The sequence below is a fragment of the Macaca nemestrina genome, chromosome X, assembly GCF_043159975.1.
Source record: "Macaca nemestrina isolate mMacNem1 chromosome X, mMacNem.hap1, whole genome shotgun sequence".
In the NCBI taxonomy this organism is placed as follows: Eukaryota; Metazoa; Chordata; class Mammalia; order Primates; family Cercopithecidae; genus Macaca; species Macaca nemestrina.
In genome coordinates, this window is record NC_092145.1 from 66,910,863 (window position 1) to 66,935,217 (window position 24,355).

The following is a 24,355-nucleotide window of genomic DNA, read 5'->3' on the forward strand; positions in this document are numbered from 1 at the left end:
TTTAAAAAGCAAGGAAATATGACACCTCCCAAGGACCACAATAATTCCCCAGCAAAATATCAATAAAAAATAAATTCACAAAATCTTTCACAAAGAATTCAAAATATTGATTTTAAAGCTCAACAAAATACAAAAGAATTCTGAGAAATAATACAAAGAAAACAGAAAAACAATTGACTATATGAATGAGAAATTTACCAAAGAGAGAGATCATTTAAAAAATTGAAATTCTGCAACTGAAAATTGAATGAAAAATAGAATACCTTTGAAATAGTCAACAATTGAATATATCAAACAGAAGAAAGAATCTCAGAACTTGAGAAAAAATTTTGAAATTATGTAGTAAGATAAAAAAATAAATTTTAAAAATTTTTAAAGAAATGAGCAAAGACTTCATGACATTTGGGACAACATAAAGTAACTGAATATTCAAATTATTGATGTTCTCTAGGGTGAAAAAATAAAAGGCTTAGAAGACCTATTTAACAACATAATAGATGAAAAGTTCTCAAGTCTAGCAAAAGATTTATACATTCAGATATAGGATACACAAAGATACCCAAACTAATATAATGCAAAAATGATCTCCATGGCACATTATAGCCAAACTGCCTAAAGTCAAAGATAATGAGAGGATTCTAAAACCAGCAAAAGCAAAGCATCCATTTACCTATAAAGGAGCTCCCATTAGACTAACAGCTGAAACCTAACCAGTAAGGAAAGAATGGGATAACACATTCCAAGTGCTCAAAGAGAAAAATTGCCACTTAAGGATACTATATCCAGCAAAATTATCCTTCATAAATGAAGGAAAAATAAAGTCTTTCCAGGATAAGCAAATTCTGTGAGAATTCATCATCATTAGACTGTCTCTACAAGAAATTCTCAAGGGAGACCTGAACTTGGAAGTGAAAGGACAATTACCGTCGTAAGAACACACTCAATGTGTACAATTCACTGGTAAATCAAACAGGCAAATGAGGAGAAAAGACTCAAATGGAACCAGTACATTAAACCACCAAACCACAATAAAAAATAATCAGAGAAAAATTAAGAAACAAAGAATACAAAAACAACTAGAAAACAATTAATAACATGATAAAAACAAAGCCTTGAATATCAATAATAACCTTAAAAGCAAATGGAACAAATTCTCATCTTAAAAGATGTAGTCTCGTGAAACACATTTAAAAAAAAAGATTTTCTAAGTATATGCTGACTACAAGAAACATACCTTACCTATAAAGATAAATATAGACACAAAATAAAGGAATGGAAGCATATTTCACACAAATAAAAACCAAGAGCAAGCAGGAGTACCTACATTTATATCAGATAAAACAGACTTTAAGTCAAAATAGAAAAAAAAATTGAAGAAAATCATTATATAATAATAAAGTGGTTAATCTAGCAAGAGATTATACCAATTCTAAATACATATGCTACCAACACTGGAGCACCCATATAAGTAAAGCCAATATTACTAGATCTAAAGAGAAAGGTAGACTTCAAAACAAAACTAGAAGGATATTTTAACATCCTGCTCTCAGTATTAGACAGATGATCTAGACAGAATAAATATATACAGAGACATTAGACTTAAACTGGACTTCGGACCAAATAGACCTAACGAACATTTACAAAACATTTTATTCAATGACTAGAGAATATACATTTTTTTCACCAGCACATGCAACATTCTCCTGGATAGACTATATGTTAGGTAACAAAGTAAGTCTCAACAAATTTTTAAAAATTAAAATCATATCATGTATCTTCTCAGATTACAATAAAATAAAACTCAAAAGCAATACAAAGAGACACTTTAGAAAATATAGAAATACACTGAAATTAAACAACATGCTTCTGTGCAATCATTGGTTCAATGAATAAATTAAAATAAAAATAAAAATCATTCTTGAAACAAATGAAGATGGAAACACAACATAATAAAAACTGCTGAATACACCAAAAACAGTGCTAAAAGTAAAGTTTGTAGCCACAAATGACTACATCAAAAAAGCAGAAAAAGTTCAAATAAACAACCTAATGATGCACCTCAAGGAACTAAAGAAAAAAAAAAAGCAAACCAAATCCAAAATTAGTAGAAGAAAAAAAATAATGAAATTAAGAGCAGAATTAAAATATAAACTAAACAGATACAAAAATCACTAAAATAACAAATTAGTTATATGAAAACATAAAGTTGGTAAAACACTAACTAAACTTACCAAGAAAAGACAGAAGCCAAAAATCAATACATCAAAAGTGAAAGAAGAGACATTACAACTGATAAGACTGCAATACAAAAGATATCAGAGAATATTATGAAGAAATATGCTGACATACTGAAAAATCTAGAGGAAATTGGTAAATTCCGAGAAACATACAACATACCAAAATTAAATCAGGGGAAATAGAAAACATGAACAGACAATGAGTAGCAACCCTGAATTAATAATAAAAATAATCTCAACAAAGAAAAGCCCAGGACTGTATGAATTCATGGCTGAATTCCATAAAATGTATATAGAACTCATCCCAATTCTCCTGAATGTACACCAAAAAAACTGAAGAGGTGGAAGCTCTCCCTAAATTATTCTATAAGGCCAGCATTACTTTGATACCAAAAACAGATAAGAACACAACAAAAAATGAAAACTATAGGCCAATATCTTTGATTAACAAAAACATGAAAATCCCCAACAAAATACTATCAAACTAAATCCAGTAGCACATCAAAAAGATAAGAGACTATGACCCAGTGAGATTTACACCACTGATACAATGAAGATTCAACATACACAAATCAATAAACATTACATCAACAGAATTAACAAAAAACATATGATCATTTAAACATGCAGAAAAAAACGATTTTATAAAATTCAACATTCCTTCATAGTAAAACCCCTGAAAAAACTAGGAATAGAATAAATGTATATAATAAATATAAGTTAATATAGTAAAATTCATATGTGAATATCCCATAGCTAACGTACTGAATGAGGAAAAGTTAAAAGCCTTTTTTAAAGATCTGGAACAAGACGATGATGCTTGCTTTCAACACTCCTGTTCAACCTAGTAGTTGAAGTTCTATTTCCAGCAAGCAGACAAGGAAAATAAATAAAAAAAATCCAAGTTAGAAAAGAGGAAGTCAAATAGAACTTCTTTGCTGATTATACAATCTTACATCTAGAAAAAACTAAAGCCTCCATTAAAAGACTTCTAGATTTGATAGATAAATTTAGTAAAGTTGCAGGATGCAAAATCAACATACAAAAATCAGTAATGTTTCTGTATACCAATAATGAACTAGGTAAGAAAGAAATCAAGAACGCAATTCTATTTACAATAGCTACAAAAAAAGCATTGGGATAAATTTAACCAAGGGTGTGAAATATCTCTTCAAAGAAAACTGTAAAACATCGATGAAAGTAATTGAAGAGGACAATAACAAATGGTAAGACATCCCATACTCATGGATCAGCAAATTAATATTGTTAAAATGACCATAGTGCTCAAAGCAATTTGTAGATTAAGTGATACCCCCACCAAAATACGATTATTTTTCCAAAATAAGAAAAAGCAATTATAAAATTCTTATGAAACCCAAAAGAGGCCCAAATATTCAAAGCAAACTTGAGTAAAAAAGAACAAAGCTAGAGGCATCACACTGCCTGATTTTAAAATGTATGACAAGTCTTGAGTTTCCAAAACAACGTGGTATTGGCATAACAATAGACACAGGACGCAGAAATATATCCATGTATTTATGGCCAAATGATTTTCAAGAAAGGCACCAAGGACATGCGTTGGGAAAAAGACATGCCCTTCAATAAATGGTACTTGCAAAATTAGATACCTATATGCAGAAAAATAAAACTGGATTTCTATCTCCCTCCATATTGAAAACTCAACACAAGATGAATTAAGACTTCAATTTAAGACCGAACAATGTAGAATTACTACAAGAAAACTAGAAAACACGTTAGGGAATTGGTCTAGGCAAAGATTTTATGGCTAACACCTCAAAAACATAGGCAATAGAAACAAAAATAGGCAAATGGGATGATACTAAGCTAAAAAGCTTTTGCACAGTAAAGAAAACCATCGACAAAATAAATAAATAACCTCTTGAATGGGAGAAAATATTCAAAAATGATTTGTTCAAAAAGAGACTAATATCCAGAATATACCAGAAACTCAAACAATGCAATGGTTAAATAATAGTAATAATAATCCTATTGAAAAGAAGGCAAAGGGCATTAATAGATATTTTTCAAAATAAGGCTTACAAAAGGGCCAACTGTTATATGAAAAAATGCTTAATATTACTAAGCATCAGGGAAATGCTAATCAAAACCTGATATTATCTCACATTAAGAAATATTCAGAATGTATATTGTTAAAAAGACCAAAAAAAAAAAAAAAAAAGACAGACGCTGGCAATAATGCAAAGAAAGGGGAACTTTTATACTTTGCAGGGAATTTACATTAGTACAAACACTATAGAACAAAATTTGAAGATTTCTCACTAATTAAAAATAGAGACTGGGCATGGTGGCTCAAGCCTGTAGTCGCAGCAATTTGGGAGGCCAAGGAAGGTGGATCACCTGAGGTCAGGAGAGTGAGACCATACTGGACAACATGGTGAAACACAGTCTCTACTAAAAATACAAAAATTAGCCAAGTGTGGTGGTGGATGCCTGTTATCCCAGCTACTTGGGAGGCTGAGGCATGGGAATCACTTGAACCCAGGAAGCAGAGGTTTCAGTAAGCCAAGATCCTGCCATTGCACTTCAGCATGGATGACAGAGTGAGACTCTCTCTCAAAACATAAGTAAATAAACAAAATAAAAAACAACAACAACAAAAAACCAGAGTGAACACACAATTCAGCAACCCCAGTATTGGATATTTATATGAAGGAAAATAAATCTGTATCAAAGGGATACTTGCATTGACATGTTTATTGTAGCAGTATTCACAATATCCAATATAGGGTATCAAACAAAGTGTATATTAACAGATAAATGAATAAAGAAAACGTGGTATATATACACAATGAAATAGTATTTGGCTATAGAAAAAAATAAAAGCATATTATTTGCACCAATATAGATGGAACTGAAGGTAATGATGTTAAGGTAATATGCCAGGCACAGAAAGATAAATACCACATGTTCTCACTTATATATGGGAGTTTAAAAAGGTGATGTCATGGAGATAAAAAATAAAATAACAGATTCCAGAGGGTGAAAAGGGTGTGTGGGGATGAGGAGGGGATAAAGAGAGGCTGGTTAGTGGGTACAGATATACAGTAAAAATAAATAAGTTCCAATATTCAATAGCAGAGTAGGGTGACTATAGTTAGCAACGATATATTGTATATTTTAAAGTAGCTATTAGAGAGGACTTGAAATAATACCAACACATAGAAATGATAAATAACCAAGGTGATGATTACCCCAAATACTCTGACTTAATTATCACACATTCTATGCATGAAAAAAAATTCACATGTATCCTATATATAACATGAAGTTTCCAGTAAAAGTAAATAAATAAAAACAGTTGAAATACAATACCATGATAATTTTGGTTTGTAACACCATTTTTGAATTGTTTACAGGATTTAAAAAACAAAATACATAAATATAAGTATAAATCTATGTTAATAGGAACACAAAATGTGAAGAATTAATTTGCGAGCTAATAATATTAAGTGAGCTAATAATATTAAGTGAGCTAATCATATTAAGTGAGCTAATCATATTAAGTGAGCTAATCATATTAAGGCGGGTCAGAGCTGCAAAAGAAATAGACTTTTTGATTGAGATTGAAGTTAATTTGGTATCAATTTACCATCGAATGTCATAAATATACATATAAATAACATAAACAAGTATGTTATATGTAATCCCCATGGTAAGTGCAAAGAAAATATCTATAGAATATACACAAAAGAAGAGGAAAAGAGAGTCACATTCTTGCATTACTAAAAAGCAACTAAACACAAAGAAGGGCAGTAATGGAGAAAATGAGGAAAAAAACATCATAAAATGCACAGAAAACAGAAAAGAAAATGGCAAAAGTCAGTGCTTACCTGTAAGTAATTACTTATTTTATTTATCTTATCTCATTTTATTTTATTTTTTGAGATTGAGTCTCACTCCGTTGCCCCAGACTTGAGTGCAGTGGTGCGATCTCGGCTCACTGCAACCTCTGTCTCCCAGGTTCAAGTGATTCTCCTGCCTCAGCCTTCTGAGTAGCTGGAATTACAGGCTCCTGCCACCACACCCAGCTTTTTTTTTTTTGTATTTTTAGTAGAGATGGGGTTTCACCATGTTGGCCAGGCTAGTCTCGAACTCCTAATCTCAGGTGATCCACCCACCTCAGCCTCCCAAAGAAAGTGCTGGGATTACAGCACATGGCCAGTAATTACTTCTAATGCATAAGAATTAAATTCTCCAATAAAATAAATGAATTGGATGAATGGATACAAAAACAAGATCCTACTATACATTGTCTGAAAAACACTCACTTTCATTCTAAGTGAGTTTCATGCATAAGTTGAAAGTCAATGGGTAAAAAAAGCAGAAAGCAGTAGACCAAGAACAGCAACTTCCAACCCAGTTTATCTTTTAACAATGATACAGGGGCAAGGGACCTTGTAAGAAACCTTGTCATGAGACTGTCCAATCCCGGAATACTGGACCCATCTCTCAATAAATGTTAAAGTTTCCAAAATTTTAGTAAGTTGAGGAGAAAAGGGTTTTAAAAGTACTCACATTCTGTATTTCTATCTCCATAAAGTGAAAGCATTTTCCTCTTTAGGAAACAACATAGTTGTTTAATTTACTTTGGAAACACACTGTATTGGCAAAATGTTTTTGTTCAGGCTAAGCAGCATAATAAGAAAAAGTGAATCCTTCACATAAGTTAGGCTTTGAGAAAGCTGTTTTTAGGACTGAGAGGCAACCAAGCTACTTTCCTATGCACTAAGTTTTGGTCTGATAATCAAACCTTATCACTATAAAGATTTTTAGTGGTGCCAAAAGCTAAACCAGTAGAATGCCCACGTGGCTATAACCAAATAGTCTTTCCTACTTAGAAATGACCAGATTTCCAAATAGGAGACATTATGTACATATGATCAAAAACACTAGCAAACAAATTATCTATGTAACCCAGTGATTCTGTGATCTCTCAACCATATACCTTTAAAACTCACTGTCATTTCATAAGTGGTATGTTGATTTAAAAAGGGATTATTCAAATGTATGATTGGAAATTGTGCTATCTTCTGGCACCATAGTTGCATTATCAGAGAAAATAGCATGAAAAAGCTATTGATTATTTTTTACACGGAATGACAAAAAGCACCTTTGATAAGTAATTGGGGAGCAATAGAATGTAACAGGTTTTAAGTTCTTGTGCAAATGAAAGACAATAAAGAGGAAGCATGAAAACAAATTAAGCCATATATAGGTCAATCATCCTATTAGGACTCTTCAGGGAGCACATACCTAATTTGCATAATTGTATTTTTATAGCTGCCAGACTAGCTGCTGTGCTGATACATGTACTTGGTGAGTTTAAAAAACAAAAGGATTGTCTTTCTTATTCTAATGATTAATGACTAAGTGGGTAACAGTGTTAATGAGTAAGTGGGTAACTGTGTGTGTGTGTGTGTGTAACTTAAAAAATAACCAAATATATATATTTTTAAAATAACTACTATTATTATATGACAAGTCTCTTTAGGAATTAAGACATGGGCCGGGCGCGGTGGCTCAAGCCTGTAATCCCAGCACTTTGGGAGGCCAAGGCGGGCGGATCACAAGGTCAGGAGATCGAGACCACAGTGAAACCCCGTCTCTACTAAAAATACAAAAAATTAGCTGGGCGCGGTGGCGGGCGCCTGTGGTCCCAGCTACTCAGGAGGCTGAGGCAGGAGAATGGCGGGAACCTGGGAGGCGGAGCTTGCAGTGAGCCGAGATCGCGCCACTGCACTCCAGCCTGGGCAACAGCGTGAGACTCCGTCTCAAAAAAAAAAAAAAAGGAATTAAGACATGATTTACTAAACTTAAACATCCATTGAACATTGCATAATAATCTATCTCCCTAGTATTTATATAAGCTTGTCCAAAAATATCACCCATTATAAAACTTGGACTAAACTTCTCATCACTTATAAGACTAAACCATATTTTATTAGCTAACATATTAAATGTATTTGCTATTGATTCAAATTATATCAACTTCAGTCCAGGTTATGCCATGGTAGTCAGATATTAAAAATTGAAAATTTTACATATTTTCGATGAATTACTATGAGAATGCAAGATATCACTTGATAAATACAAATTATTGCAGAATAAACATTCATGGAGTTCATGAGAACAGGAAAGTTAAAAAGCTTTCTCCACCTCCTGGGTTCACGCCATTCTCCTGCCTCAGCCTCCTGAGTAGCTGGGACTACAGGCGCCCGCCACCATACCCGGCTAATTTTTTGTGTTTTTAGTGGAGATGGGGTTTCACCGTGTTAGCCAGGATGGTCTAGATCTCCTGACCTCGTGATCCGCCCGCCTCAGCCTCCCAAAGTGCTGGGATTACAGGCGTGAGCTACCGCGCCTGGCCAAAAGTGAGAAGGTTTTAAGTCTAATCAATGATCACCACAGACCTCCTAACGGTCCATTATTAGTGCTATTATTATAACTATTCTAGTATGTTCTTATTGTAGGACAAAAACAACAACAACAACAACAACTATTCCTAAATAAAAATTCCTCAAATTGATTCAAAAGTCATGAGCGTCATGATTTTCTGTGAAACTACTTGGTATATTTCTTGCCAGAATTCCATAATTTACAATTTACTTATTTGAGTGCAGTTATGCCTTAATGATCCATGTGAGTGGAGTTAAATTGTGCAGGCTTCCCATAGAGTAAATAATCTAAGAAGTGCATTTATTTATAATGTATTACAGACTGAGCTCATTTTATGCATTGAATATATTTCTATTATTTTTTTATAAATGAAATGATCACTTATTCACCAAGCCAGGACTTTCCTTCTGAATTCTATTATAATTTTGGAGCCGTGTCTCACAAAATAGAATATATAACACTAGGCCTGCCTACCTCACAGGATTGTTGAAAAATATAAAATGCTAAAAAGAAATGCTATAAACTGAAAGTTTGTGTTTCCGCAAAATTCATATGTTGAAATCCTAATACCGTATGTGATAGTATTATGAGATGGGGCCTTTGGGAGGTGTTTGGGTCCTAAGGGTGGATCCCTCATGAATAGAATTAGTGTTCTGATAGTAGAGGGTCCAGAGAGCTCATGAGTGCCTTCTGCCACGTGAGGGCACAACACAACGACAGCTGTCTGTCAAACAGGAAGTGGGCCCTCACCAGACACCGATTCTGTTAGCACTTTCATCTAGGACTTCTCAGCATTCAGAACTGCGAGAAATAAATTTCGGTTGTTTATAAGCCACACAGTCTATAGTGATTTGTTATAACAGCCTGAACAAAGACAAGACAAAATTACAAATGTTAATGATAAAATCAGGGATCAGGAAAATTCTGGCTCCATAGATTAACTTAGGAAGTGTTTTTTTTCTCTCCACATTCTTAAAAGAGTTTGAGAAGTGTTGGTTTTAACTTTTCTTTAAACATTTGATGGAACTCACTAGTTTAACTATCTGATCCTGGATTTTTATTTGTTGAGAAGTTTTTCAGCGTATGAAATGAAGTATTTCATTTCAAAATAATAAGGCTCTCAATATATCAATGATTAGTCACAATAACACTAGAAGTAGTGAAGTGATAAAGTGCTTGCATCCATAAATGGAATCACCATGAATATGACAGCTAGAAATGCAGACTGATGCAAGCATATTGTATTGACAACTCAAATATCACAAGTAGCATTTCTTTAAGTGATGTGATTCTCTAAATTAGTGAACAACTCTTGGTAAGAGTAAATACATAAACCATAGGAGTTTATTATCATTATCATTTATTATGTACTGCATACAATCAAATGTGCTGCACTTTTATACAATTGACAGTGCAATAAGTAATTGGTAATTTTCTAATTACCAATTAGAAAATCAGTTATGCATTCTAGCTGCAGCACTGTCTAATCTCCAGTGAAAACTGAATCAGCACGCCAATAGGAAATCTGGCCACTCCACAATGTTTAATCAGTGCTTTCAAAGCAGACATTTGGCCGGGCGCGGTGGCTCATACCTGTAGTCCCAGCACTTTGGGAGGCCAAGGCAGGCGGATGACCTGATATCGGGAGTTCGAGACCAGCCTGACCAACATAGAGAAACCCTGTCTCTACTAAAAATACAAAATTAGCTGGGTGTGGTGGCGCATGCTTGTAATCCCAGCTACTCCGGAGGCTGAGGCAAGAGAATCACTTGAACCCGGGAGGAGGAGGATGGGGTGAGCCGAGATCACGCCATTGCACTCCGGCCTGGGAAACAAGAGCGAAACTCCGTTTAAAAAAAAAAAAAAAAAAGCAGACATTTGTGTAAGTGTTAATTACATTTTTTGCCTCCTGTACTAGCCATTAAGCCTCATATCTGATGGCTTCTCTTATGACTAGGCCATCAGAGAGACAAAGAGCATCTCTTTCTCTAATTTATTTAGCTTCTTTTGGAAAGAGTGCAGGCAAAAGAATAAAAAAACACTTATGATGCATCCACAGATTCAAAGGAACCGGAATCCTCCAGATAGATCAATTGTTTTTTGGAGAGTACTTTTCCCTTTTGAATGAAAAGCAATTGTGTTGTTAAAAGAAAATGTATTCAAAACTATGACCAAGACTTTGAAGCTAAGCTAAGTTCATACATAAAATGAGCCACTTTTTATTGAATCAGCTCTGGGTCTGAATTTTATTTTAATCACCAAATTTAGGAAAATAAAAATAGAAGGTAATCAGTATAAATAAATCAACTATCAGCAATTCAGTATATGTGTGTGTGTGTGTATATTTATTTATAAAGATAAATCAACTATTCAGTATAGATATCTATACTGCTATGTTCAATATCGATTTATACTGTATAAATTCAATATAGATTCAGTCTATTCCATACAGATATCTATTCAGTATAGATATCTATATACTATACACGTATACAGATATGTATATTGAATAGTTGATTTATTTTTATACATATATATACATATACTGAATAGTTTATCTCTATAATTTGATATTTAAGAGATGTTTTTGTAGTCATATAGTTAAGGTAAATATTTTAGACATGTGTACCAATAGACTATATAGTGTTGTGTTTGATTTCAAGCGAAAATGAAAATGTTCTCAGATTCAATGCACAGGTTGCAGCTGCATTTTAAAAATCCAAATTATACTGTTATTTGTATACATATCAAGTCAGCTGGAAAGACTTTTGGTGTCAGGATCACATTAGGTCTCCCCAGCATCCAAGCTCAATTTGCAATTAGAAAATCACAACTTTCCAGTCTGTCTTTTCTTTTTTATTATTTATGCAGGGGCACACAAAATAAGTGTAGGACTCTGTCATCTATTTCTCTGGTCTCAGCTCCTAACATGACCCCAATCTTCACTCCCAACCAAAGTGTCTGTCAATTTAGCACTAATCAGCAGCACTTAATTCCGGCAAACTTTCAGAACTAGGAAAAGACCTTTGAAGTTCCCATTCTGCTGTATGTTAGTCAGATTTACTTTACCACAGAATTAAATGAGATTCCTGAAAGAAGTCTATTTGGAATTTTTTTCTTTTCTTTTCTCTGTGAATATTACCACATACTTTAAATACACGAACCATAGCCCCATTAAAAAATAATTGCACTGTAATATATTTTCTCAGCAATAACTCTTTAATAATACCTTATATAAATCAGATTGGGAATTTATATACCATTGGATCTGAACTTAAGATGCACTTAATTACTCTATTTGATAACAAATTGTTAAAGTGTGTATGTGTATGTACATGTGTAGAGAAAAGCATGAGAAGGAGACAAAATACACAAATGTCATTAAAAAACCCTTATTTTGTAAGCATTTATATGTGCAATTCCAATGCCTTTTTTTTTGGTTAAAAAATTAATTTGGGGCCAAGTGGGGTTACTTATGCCTATAACCTCAACACTTTGGGAGGCTGAGGTGGGAGAACTGCTTGAGATCAGCAGTTCAAGTCCAGCTTGGTCAACATAGTGACACATCATCCCTAGCAACAGCAACAAAAATTTAGCAATTAGCTGATCATGGTGGCACATGCCTGTAGGGAGACAAGAAGAGGGGATCTCTTGAGCCCAGGAACTCGAGGCTGCAGTGAGCTATGATCCTATTACTACACTCAAGCCTTGGTGATAGAATGAGATTCTGTCTCAAAAAAAAAAAAGAAAGAAAGAAAGAAAAAGAAAAAGGTGGGTGGGGGTGAAGCCATGCACATACATGGATAATGTACAACTGTTAAGATGAATGAGTAGAAAAGTAATGACACAAAAAGATATTTATAATATATTAAATGAACAGGGGTTAAAAAATAGGAAGCATATTATTGATATTACTGTATGATTTTTACTAAAATATGGGCATATAAGTAGATAAAAAATTTAACGAGAAGGAAATACATTAAATATTAATAGTTTTCTCTGGGTTATTTTTATTTTCTTTTCTGCTTCTCTACATTTTCCTCTAATATGAATAATTTTGTAGTAATAAGATATGAAAGTTATGTTAAAAACATGATTACATAAAAATGTAGGAGTATAGCGACAGAATAAAATTTTAAATTTCTTAACTTAAAAATAATCACCCTTTAAAATGTTGGAACAGTTCCAGCCAGGCGTTCTATTCTCTGCACTTTTTTCTTTATTGAGATCATACTTTCTTTTGAAGTTTTCTGAATGTCTTCTCTATTGCAGCTGGTCTAAGTTTATCACTGGCTTAGATTAAACTAGCATGTAATACGGTATCATCATGCTCAGAAAAACAGAGAACTACGTACACAGCTTCTGCAAGTAGAAGACAGTTTTTTGTTAGTGTTATGCCCAGACCGTTTATTCCCCGAAGAAGACCACCAGAGTCCAGAGTCAAAGCTAAGCAGCAAGGATCTTTATTACAGGTTCGAACCTGGAGCTCTCACTTGCTCGTGAAACGAGACGGGCAGGAGAGCTCCCCTACTGAGCTCCGAACAATGTTATATAGTCTAAGGAAAGTAGGCATAGAATCATTATACAAATTAGAGGTATGATTGGCTGGAGTTTGAACAAAGCGATTTGGCAAACTATGATTGGTTCCCGCCATTTCTGATATTTCAGTACAACCCTTGAGGCAGAAGAGCAGTTTTACACAAAGGCAGTTAATTATATTGCATCAGGTTGCACGACCAGTTTATGGCTATCTTGCTTAAACACACCTTGTGACCTGGCTATCTTACTTAAACATTCCTTGTGACCTGGCCTCAGAAAGAGAAACATGTACTTACAGAACTTACAAAACCTCTGGTACGTGCAAAGATTAGAGAGCAGAACAAGGGTGTAGCGGGTGGGGGGCGGGTACACATCTATCTTTGTGTCCTTTCATTTCTCCCTTCTCATAAGTAACTGGATGTCCAATCTTGGATTTCCAGAGTCTTATAATATAGCCTCACTTTCTGGGTGCAGGAGAGGCTGGTGATGGCTACGGAGGACCATTAGTTGGATGGTATCAAACCTTTCTCTGACAAATTGTAAAATTTTATTTACCACACAGGGGCCTATAGTGAATAGAAGTAGTAAAGACATTAGGGGGCCTAAAAGGGGTGCCAGAAGGGAAAACATTGAAGAGCTCCACCAATTGTTAGCGGCTGTAGTGAATTGTTGCTTTTTCATTTCTAAGCTTAGTTCGTGTAGGCGTTGGACTCTTTCCTCAACTAACCCTGACTCATTTATATAGAAACAGCATTCTTCTTTGAGGAACATACAGGTACCTCCTTTCTCAGCCGTGAGTAAGTCTAAGGCTCTGCGGTTTTGAAGGGTGACCTGTGCTAGGGAGGTGAGCTGCCGCTGAAGGGAGGCTAGGGAATAGGCGGAGTCTTCCATAGCAACAGAGAATTGTTGTAACAGCTTGTCGTTTTCTATCATGGAGTGTTGTAGGGCCCCTCCTGCTAACCCCGCTGCGACGACAGAGGTGGTTAAGGATATTCCGGCAATTAGTGGTAGAAAAACTGCTCGTCTATGTCGCGCAGTTTTAGTTGGGGCGGTCCCTGCCCAGCCTATGAACTCTGCCGGGGTTAGCAGTGTCAGTCGGGGAACTAGGGTAACAGGGATACACAACTGTCCGTCAGAGATGCTTTTGGACAGAGTTTTTAACAGAGTCATATTACACCAGAAGAACACACCAGGGGGAGCATATATGGGACTATTAGGGTATGTAGCCGATTGGTTGCAGAGGCTGTTGCTAAATGCCGAATAACAATAGGGGTATTTCTCTTGGTATGGGTCACGGTACAGGGCTACATCGGGTATCGTGACTATCGATGAGTTAAAACCTGTATAGTTTGTGGGAGGGGAGGATAGAGGAACAGCCGTTAATGGTGGTCTTCCTAGGGTTGCACACATAAAGCAAGAGGACAGGTCGCCTAAACCAGTGAGGTTGGCGAATGCTAGCCCTTCCCGTAATAGAGTTAGCCAGGAGAAGGGCTGCAAGTCTTGTGATAACTTGGTTTCTTGCCTGTGGATTTGTGTGTGGATTAAGGGTTGAATCTGGACTAGACTTCTCCACAGATATAAATGGCTACTGGGCCAGGTACTAGTTGATGAGTAATATACTCCCCCATGTTGTGGGGTTGTCCACCGAGAGTCCCATGGGTCTCTAATTATCCAAGTGTAAGTGACGGGAGACTCAGTTTTGTAAAAATACCACCCTTGTCGTTCTCTCCAGTATCGGACAGAGTGCGTCTTACAGTAGCTATATGGGCAACCTGCACTCTGGTGCCACCAATAATTTTTACAATTATATTCAGTTTGATCATATTCAAAACAGATCATGGGTGTTGCTGGTTGGGCAATCTGGAACCTAGTGAAATTGAGGTAAACTATAGTATTACACCCTGAGGGGGGGCAGTCTGCGCTAGCTAGCAGTTTACCCGCTTGGGGGGTTTCCCCGGGGTGAGTTTTGTTTTCATAGAGCCAGAACCTCCAGACATAGGGATTAGACGGCGCAGCAGTGAGGAGAGTCAGATGCATAAGGCATAAAAGCATAGGAAAGCTAGACATGGTTACGGCTATGGGGATGACGGCGCAGGGTTAGCTTTAAGGGATTGTTCTTAGCTTTGTCTACAGTCCATGTAACCGGTGCTCCAGACGGCCCGAGAAGGTCGGATGTTGGGTCCACTGGTTTGACGTGTGTGTAGTGGATCCACGAAGCGATGCCTTCTACTTTGAGAGCGGTGGGAGTAGTCAGGAGTACTTGCAGTGGTCCTTTCCACCTGGGTTGAAGAGTTTCTTGCCGGTGGCACTTGACTAGGACCCAGTCTCCCGGCTGGAACGGATGAGGCGTCGGCGGAGGTCCTGCCTCGTACAGTTCTCGTAGTCTGGGCCAAATTTCCTGGTGAATTTTCTGTAAGGCTTGTAAGGAGAACAGGAGCTCAGAGACATTTTCAGTTTCAGGTTTGAGTAAGTCATCTTTTAGACTGGGGACCAGGGGTGGGGGTCTGCCATACATGATTTCATATGGTGTGAGGCCTAGTCTGTAAGGGGTATTTCGGGCCCGGAACAGAGCGTAGGGGAGAAGTACTACCCAATTAGCGCCAGTCTCCATGGTCAATTTAGTTAAGGTCTCCTTCAGAGTCCGATTCATCCTTTCTACCTGTCCTGAGCTTTGGGGCCTATAAGCACAATGTAATTTCCAATTTGCCCCCAGAATGGAAGCCAAATCCTGACTTACCTTAGCAACAAAGGCTGGTCCATTGTCTGACCCTATTTGGACGGGAAAGCCATACCTGGGGAGGATTTCTTCCAAAATTTTCTTTGCTACAACCTGAGCAGTTTCTCTCTTAGTTGGGAACGCTTCTGTCCATCCTGAAAAAGTATCTACAAAGACAAGTAAGTACTGATACCCATATTTTCCAGGCTTTATCTCAGTAAAGTCTATTTCCCAATAGATACCAGGCCTAGTTCCTCTACACCTAATTCCTGTGGCGGTCTGGGTTTGGGGGCAAGCGTTGTTTAGTTGGCAGGCTTTGCAATTTGTTGTGACATCGCTGGCCAGTTCAGCTATGCGCCTGATTCTAAACTTGGCGTGCCTGATTAAGTCCATCATTCGCTGGGCACCCAGGTGGGTTGTCCGGTGGATGTGTTCCAACACCTGCCGTCCTAATTTTTCTGGTAGGATGGTTTGGTCATTTATATCAGTCCACCACCCATTTTTAACCTGTTTTAGGGGAAGCGTGTTCATCCATTCGCGATCCTGTTCGGTATAGTCGGGAAAACATGGCAAATTTCGCGGGCCAGGATCGGGGAGCTGGAGCGCGAGGAGCTGACTGGGAGCTTTTGCTATGCTCCTTGCGGTTTGGTCGGCTAAGAAGTTGCCTCGAGCAATTGGCGTAGTTGGTTTCTGATGCCCAGGGCAATGTACAATAGCCAATTTCTTTGGTTTCCACAAAGCAGTTAATAGAGCTAGGATCTCTTGCTTGTTTTTTATTTCTTTGCCTTCGGCTGTTAATAGTCCCCTTTCTCTGTAGATGGCCCCATGTATGTGCGCAGTAGCGAAAGCATAGCGGCTATCCGTGTATACTGTTAGTTTTTTCTCTGCCCCTAGGGTGAGGGCCTGTGTAAGGGCTATCAGTTCGGCTCTTTGGGCCGATGTCCCTGGAGGCAAGGGTTCCGCCCAGATTACCTCAGTCTCTGACGTTACAGCCGCTCCTGCATACCGCTGGCCTTGGTGGACATAGCTGCTGCCATCAGTGAACCAGGTGAGTTCTGTGTCGGGGAGCGGACGATCTTGCAGGTCCTCCCGCACCCCATGCACCTGAGCCAGTATCTCAGTGCACTCATGGGACGGGGCGTCCAAGTCTGGATTTGGCAGCAGTGAAGCAGGGTTTAAAGAGGTTGGGGGCAGAAAAGTTATTCTGAGGGGGTTTAACAGCAGTCCTTGATAGTGGGTGAGCCGGGCGTTACTCATCCATCGGTCCGGCGGCTGCCGGAGGACGCCTTCAATGGCATGCGGGGTTATAACGCGCAACTCTTGCCCCATGATAAGTTTATCAGCGTCTCGGACCATTAGGGCGGTCGCCGCGATTATCCGGAGGCAGGGTGGCCAGCCAGCAGCCACTGAATCTAATTTTTTTGACAAATAGGCAACTGGCCTCTGCCAGGGGCCTAGGTACTGTGTTAACACGGCTTTTGCAACACCCTTACTTTCATCCACGTATAAGTGGAAGGGTTTGGAGACATCAGGGAGCCCCAGCGCGGGGGCTGATAACAAGGCAGTTTTGATTTGCTGAAAGGCCAGCTCAGCCTCTTCCGTCCAATTGAAGGGCTGCCGTTCCTTTGTTGCCTGGTATAGGGGCTTGGCTAACTCAGCAAATCCGGGTATCCATAACCTACAGAACCCTGCCGACCCCAGGAATTCTCTCACTTGCCGTGTTGACTGGGGTCTAGGGATGCGTAGGACTGTTTCCTTTCGGGCTTTGGTTAGCCAGCGTTGCCCCCCTTTTAATAGGTACCCCAGATAAGTTACCTCCGACTTGCAGATCTGAGCCTTTGTTGCTGAGGCTCGGTAGCCTAGCTCCCCCAGAGTCTTCAGGAGGTCCTCAGTCCCTCGAACACAAGTTTCCGGGGACCTGGCCGCTATTAAGAGATCATCAACATATTGCAAAAGAGTTATTTCAGGGTGTTGCCGCCGGTACTCACCCAGATCTTCATGAAGGGCTTCATCGAACAGAGTTGGCGAGTTCTTGAACCCTTGTGGCAGTCTGGTCCATGTTAGCTGACCGTTGATGCCCCTCTCAGGATCCGTCCATTGAAATGCAAAGAGTTCTTGACTTTTGGGAGCCAGAGGAAGGCTGAAGAAAGCGTCTTTTAGATCAAGAACGGTATACCACTGTTTTTTGGGATGTAAGGCACTCAGAAGGGTGTATGGATTGGGCACAGTGGGATGTATGTCCATGACCCTTTTATTAACTTCTCTTAAATCCTGTACTGGCCTGTAGTCCGTACTGTTGGGTTTACGAACAGGTAACAGTGGAGTATTCCAGGATGAGTGGCAAGCCCGTAGGACTCCCTGGTCTAGGAGTCGGCGGATATGGGGCGTAATTCCTTCTCTTGCCTCCAGGGGCATAGGATATTGCCGAACCCGAACGGGGTCCGTCCCTGGCTTAACTTCCACAAATATGGCAGGTCGATGTTTAGCTAGCCCCAAGCCCCCAGTTTCTGCCCACGCTTCAGGGAAACGCTGGAGCCAAGAGTCAATTCCCTGATCGGGGGGCTTTTGCTCTTGATGGAGTCGGTACTCATCTTCTAAGGTGACAGTCAGGATAGATATTGGCCTGTTTTGGGAATCAGTTATCTTGGGCCCTTCTGGCTCAAAGTGGATTTGGGCCCCCATCTTTGTCAGCAAGTCCCTCCCTAGTAGAGGGCAGGGGCTCTCTGGGATGGCTAGGAAGGAATGGGAGACTTTTCCCGTTCCTAAGTCTACAGTCCTCTGGGTTGTCCAGGGGTATTTTTTGATGCCTGTGGCCCCGTGCACCCAGGATGTTTTCTTAGACATTTTTCCAATTGGTTTGGTTAGGACTGAGCGTTCCGCCCCAGTATCGACCAAGAAGCGAACTGGGGACCCCTCCACTTGCAAAGTTACCCTGGGTTCGGGGAGGGGGTCCGAACCCCGTCCTCCCTAGTCAGAGTCCTGGGTAACGAGTACGGAGGTAGGGTTAGCTGGTCTCCGTTTCTTTGGGCAGTCTTTAATCCAGTGGCCACGTTCCTTGCAATAAGCACACTGATCTTTTTCTAATCCTTGCCTAGGGCCTTGCTTTTTCTGCTTTCTGTTTTGGCCATTTCCTGCCTGGGGGAAAGCTGCTACTAAGACTTTGGTCATTTCTTTGGTTGCCTTGAACTGTTTTTCTTCTGGAGTATCCCTATTATTATAAACTCGCTGGGCCATCTGAAGGAGGTCCTGAATCTGCTTTCCCTCTAAACCTTCTAATTTCTGGAGTTTTCTTTTAATATCTGGTGTTGCCTGGTTTACAAAGGACATTACTACCGCTGCCTGATTTTCCGGTGCTTCCGGGTCCATAGGGGTAAACTGCCTGAAGGCTTCCATTAATCTCTCTAAATACACAGCGGGGCTTTCTGTCTTACCTTGTAACACAGAATATACTTTAGCCAAATTGGTGGGCTTGCGAGCTGCAGCCCGGAGACCCGCCATTAGAGTCTGGCGATAAATGAGCAGTCGTCCCCTACCTTCTGCCGTGTTGTAGTCCCATCTGGGCCGGGTCAAAGGGAAAGCCGCATTAATGAGGTCAGGATTTGCAGTTGGCTGGCCGTCATCTCCTGGAACCAGTTTTCTGGCCTCAACTTGGATTCTTTCCCGCTCCTCCGTTGTGAACAGGATTCGGAGGAGCTGTTGACAGTCATCCCAGGTCGGCTGGTGAGTAAACATGACACTGTCTAACAACGAGGTTAGATCTTTGGGATTATCTGAGAACCGAGCATTTTGGGACTTCCAATTGTATAAATCACTGGTGGAAAAAGGCCAATACATGAGACGGGAGAGCCCGGTATCATCGAGCGATCCTATTTCTCTGAGAGGCAGGGCTACAGTGGAGTCAGGGAGTCGGGAAGCTTGGTCCCGCTGTACGCGGCCTCGTGTTCGGCCGGCCGGCCCCCCCAGGTTACTTTCACTCTCGGCTGCTTCCGCTTCTCGGTTTCCCTCTACGGAAGCACCACCCTGGGGGACTGGGTCCTGCGGGATAAGGTGCTGATATGGTGGGGGAAATGTGGGTTCTAACGTTAGGGGGTCCTGGCTGTCCGGCAGCACAGGGGCCGAGGGAGCAGAGGGAGTCTTTTGTCTTGTAGGTCGCGTTACTAGGACTTTGCAGGGCTCAAGGATGAATGGAGTTATCCAGGGTGGTGGGTTTTCCACAAGATCCTGCCACACTAGAATATAAGGAATTTGATCAGGATGTCCTGACTGCCCTGGCAGGAAAATCTTAGTTTTTACCTTAGTAATAATAGAGAGACAGAAAGTTCCTTCAGAGGGCCACCCTACGCCGAAAGAGGGCCACTCCGAACGGCAGAAAGTAACTAGCTTTCCCTTCTTTAGTTCTACGCTTAAGTTACGCCCCCGAGCCTTCACATCCTTAAAATTGGTAACAAGGAGTGAGAGCGGCGTGCTCTGGTTGTTGCCCATCTTTGGACTGCTCCTACAAAGAGAAGGGGGGACGAAAATGAGTGTGAAGCAGAGGGGAGTATCCGACAGGTCCGGTCCTGGAGGGGGAAGAAAAGGTTTTATGTTTCGTTTTGGGCTTACACTTAACACTTAACAATAACGGACAGACAGTAATAACGATGAGCATTCGCGAGCGCGTGTCGGACTTCCGACCTGAGTCAGACGGGGCAACCAAGGATGGAGGCCCCCAGATGGGCACTGGGGAACGTCTCCCACCAGTCCCGAGTGGCTGTCTTCTAGCGCGTCCGCCAAGACCGTGCCACTTACAGAACAGACCAATACAGATTACAGATTACGGATTTCGCGAAATTTCAGGGAGACAGACAGAGACAAAGACAGAGACAGTGACAAAGCCGGCTTACCTACAGATTAAGATCCGTTGACTTGGGGGTCTGGTGGGCTTGGGGGAAATCCCGGACGAGCCCCCATTTGTTATGCCCAGACCGTTTATTCCCCGAAGAAGACCACCAGAGTCCAGAGTCAAAGCTAAGCAGCAAGGATCTTTATTACAGGTTCGAACCTGGAGCTCTCACTTGCTCGTGAAACGAGACGGGCAGGAGAGCTCCCCTACTGAGCTCCGAACAATGTTATATAGTCTAAGGAAAGTAGGCATAGAATCATTATACAAATTAGAGGTATGATTGGCTGGAGTTTGAACAAAGCGATTTGGCAAACTATGATTGGTTCCCGCCATTTCTGATATTTCAGTACAACCCTTGAGGCAGAAGAGCAGTTTTACACAAAGGCAGTTAATTATATTGCATCAGGTTGCACGACCAGTTTATGGCTATCTTGCTTAAACACACCTTGTGACCTGGCTATCTTACTTAAACATTCCTTGTGACCTGGCCTCAGAAAGAGAAACATGTACTTACAGAACTTACAAAACCTCTGGTACGTGCAAAGATTAGAGAGCAGAACAAGGGTGTAGCGGGTGGGGGGCGGGTACACATCTATCTTTGTGTCCTTTCATTAGGATACTCCCTCCCTCAAATTGTCCATTATCTTTCCTACCCCGTTCTATCCAATACGTGATACTTAGGTAGCCACTTTGCTTTCCGCCTTGTATAGAACAGTGCTTATTAGAGCTCTTTGGTAATAATTACTAGCTATTACTCAAATATTTCTGAGTTGACAGTATTGATCCACTCACTGCAACCTCCGCCTCCTGGGTTCAACCAATTCTCCTGTCTCAGCCTCCCAAGTAGCTGGGACTACAGGCACACGCTGCCACGCCGGCTAATTTCTTTTGTATTTTAGTAGAGATGGGGTTTCACCGTGTTGCCCAGGCTGGTCTTGAACGCCTGAGATCAGGCAATCCGCCCGACTTGGCCTCCCAAAGTGCTAGGATTACAGGCAGTGAGCCACCACCCCCGGCCCTAACCCTATTTTTAAACGGATGTGACTTGTAAGCTTTTCAATTTATGCTTAATTTTTTTTTCATTACTGATATTTCTTCATTTCATCACTCCTCACATTTTTGTCATACCTTGTAAAAGATTGGTACTTATTTTAAAAGGAATTGTCTATCACGGATCAGTGAAGACTGGCATTTATCTCATGCTTTCAAGAAGCTAGCATCTGTCCACTGGCCCTAAATGATTAGTTCTTTCTAATCCTGCAGTTAGGAGCGTACAATACTTCTCTCTCTCTCCCCTGACTTCTGTGGACACAACAGCTGTCTCTGTCACCTCTTCTCCTTTCTGTTGTTGGTCCATCACACGTGCTACTTGCTGCCTGCAATGTTATTCACCTCCCACTGCTTTTCACCTCTTTTATTCATACTGAGCTATTTGCTCTCGGCTAAATCTCAGTTCATCCCCAGGGAACCCATTCCTTACTCCTTATATACGTACTCCATAGGTTAAATTCTATTCTCTCACACAGTTTTATAGCACAATGATCTTCTTGGGATCTTCTGCAGGGCTAATTTGATATTAACTGTATGTATAACTTGCTTAATGTTCACTTTCCTCACTAGATCGTATACAACCTGGCAGCAGGGAACCATGTTTAACATAGGCTTTGACTCATCATGTAACCTCTCTTCCTCTCATTAGCATATCGTAGGAAATTAATATATTTGTTGAGTGCCCAGATGAATGAATAAAAAACTAACGAAAGCATGTAAAGCCTTCATATTATCATCAAGTGGTACTGGAAGACTCAAACTATAGAGAGTTAAAAACAGTGTGACAAAAGAACATTTACGTTGGGATATGTAGGTTCAAGCCTGGTTCTGCCTTCAACTCACCTTGTGATCTTGAGTGAAGCGGCTTTACCTTTTTAAATTTTTCCTATTTATAAAATGGTGTGGTTGTATCTAATGAACTTTAATGACTTTACCCTTCTAAGATTCTATGCTTCCATGAAAAATAGGAAGGGGAAAAAGGTGGAATAAGAATTGCGGTTCCAGAAAGGAAGGAGGGATAGTGAAAAATGACAAGTACATTCGATTGTGACAAAGCCCATGTAGATTTCATGTCCTGTAAACAGACTACTGTGGGGCAGAGATGATAGGTTTAAAAATTCCAAAAATTAAGCAGAATGACCCATATCAAAATATTTTGGGTATTCTCCACATGAATATCCATCCTCTACAAAAGACAGCAGTAAAATGAATGTCTTAGTCTCTCCTGAGATTAACACATCATTCAATAATGAGTTTGTTATTTAATAGCTGTATGTGCAGTTGAATCTAGAATGTTTAAACTCTAGATTCCATGATAATGGAGTAGGAATAATGTCTTTTGTGTGTGATTCCATTTTGTTTTTCTTTAGTTGAATTTTCCAAATACAAAATTACACATTTAAATATAAGCTGAAAAAATTCAATTGCAGATAATTCTAACACAAAATCAATATACCTTTTCTCTGTAATGGGGCCATACTGTTCTTTGATGTTAGAAAAATATATATTCATATAACCTTCCTCATTTTATTTACATCTGTGATAATCACTTCTTTCATGTATAAGGAACAACTAGCTAGCATTGCCAATATGTTGCAAGTAATTCTCTCTTCTCTTACAACTTTTGGCAAGCTATTTTAAGTGAAATGGCAGAGTCTGGCCCTGGACACTCATGTTTTTTCTATGAGATTTTTTCCTTTGTGCTTCTTTATCCCACTTTCAAAGTTTTACAGCATTGAATATTAAAGTAGCTATTATTTAATTACCAGTTTTACTCTGTTACCATGTCTGTTTCAACCTCACTTTCAATTAAAAGATGAATGAAACATTTTAATTTTTAATAAAAAGAGAAAATTATGCTTTTTTAGAAGCTGCTCAAGAACTTATTAAAGCTAGACTTGTTCCAGCAAGTTCAAATTACATATTTGTTCAATGTAAATAATTCCTAGGCTTTTTTAATGCACAGCATATAATGTGTATTATCTTCAACAACCAACCCTATTTACATGTTATTGGTGCTTCATAATATCAATGGGATTCATTTTAATAAGGGGTACTTTTAAAAGTTTTTAAGGCCTTAGTGTGACCAAACTATAGAATAACAAAATAATAAAAACTCATTTGAAGATATTTTGTGGGATTTCTCTGTAATAGACACAATTTATTGAGTGTTTACTATGTGCCCAGCACCATGCCAAATGCTTTACTTGCATTACCTTACTTCTCTTCATAACCACAAGTCTATAATTATTCTCATTTTACAAAGGAAAATCCCAGAAAATCAAGAGTAAATGACTCACAGAAGGCTACAAAGCTAGTAAACAACAATGCTTGGATTCCAATCTAGGTTCATCTCAAGCTCCCTTTAGCCATGATGCTTTGCCCACCCACTATCCAATTTTAGGCTAGATAATTGCTGAAGTCAGCCTTGGTCTTCAGTAAAGCAGGCTGTACTAGAGATTATTTAAAACTCTTTTTAATTGCCAAGAACGA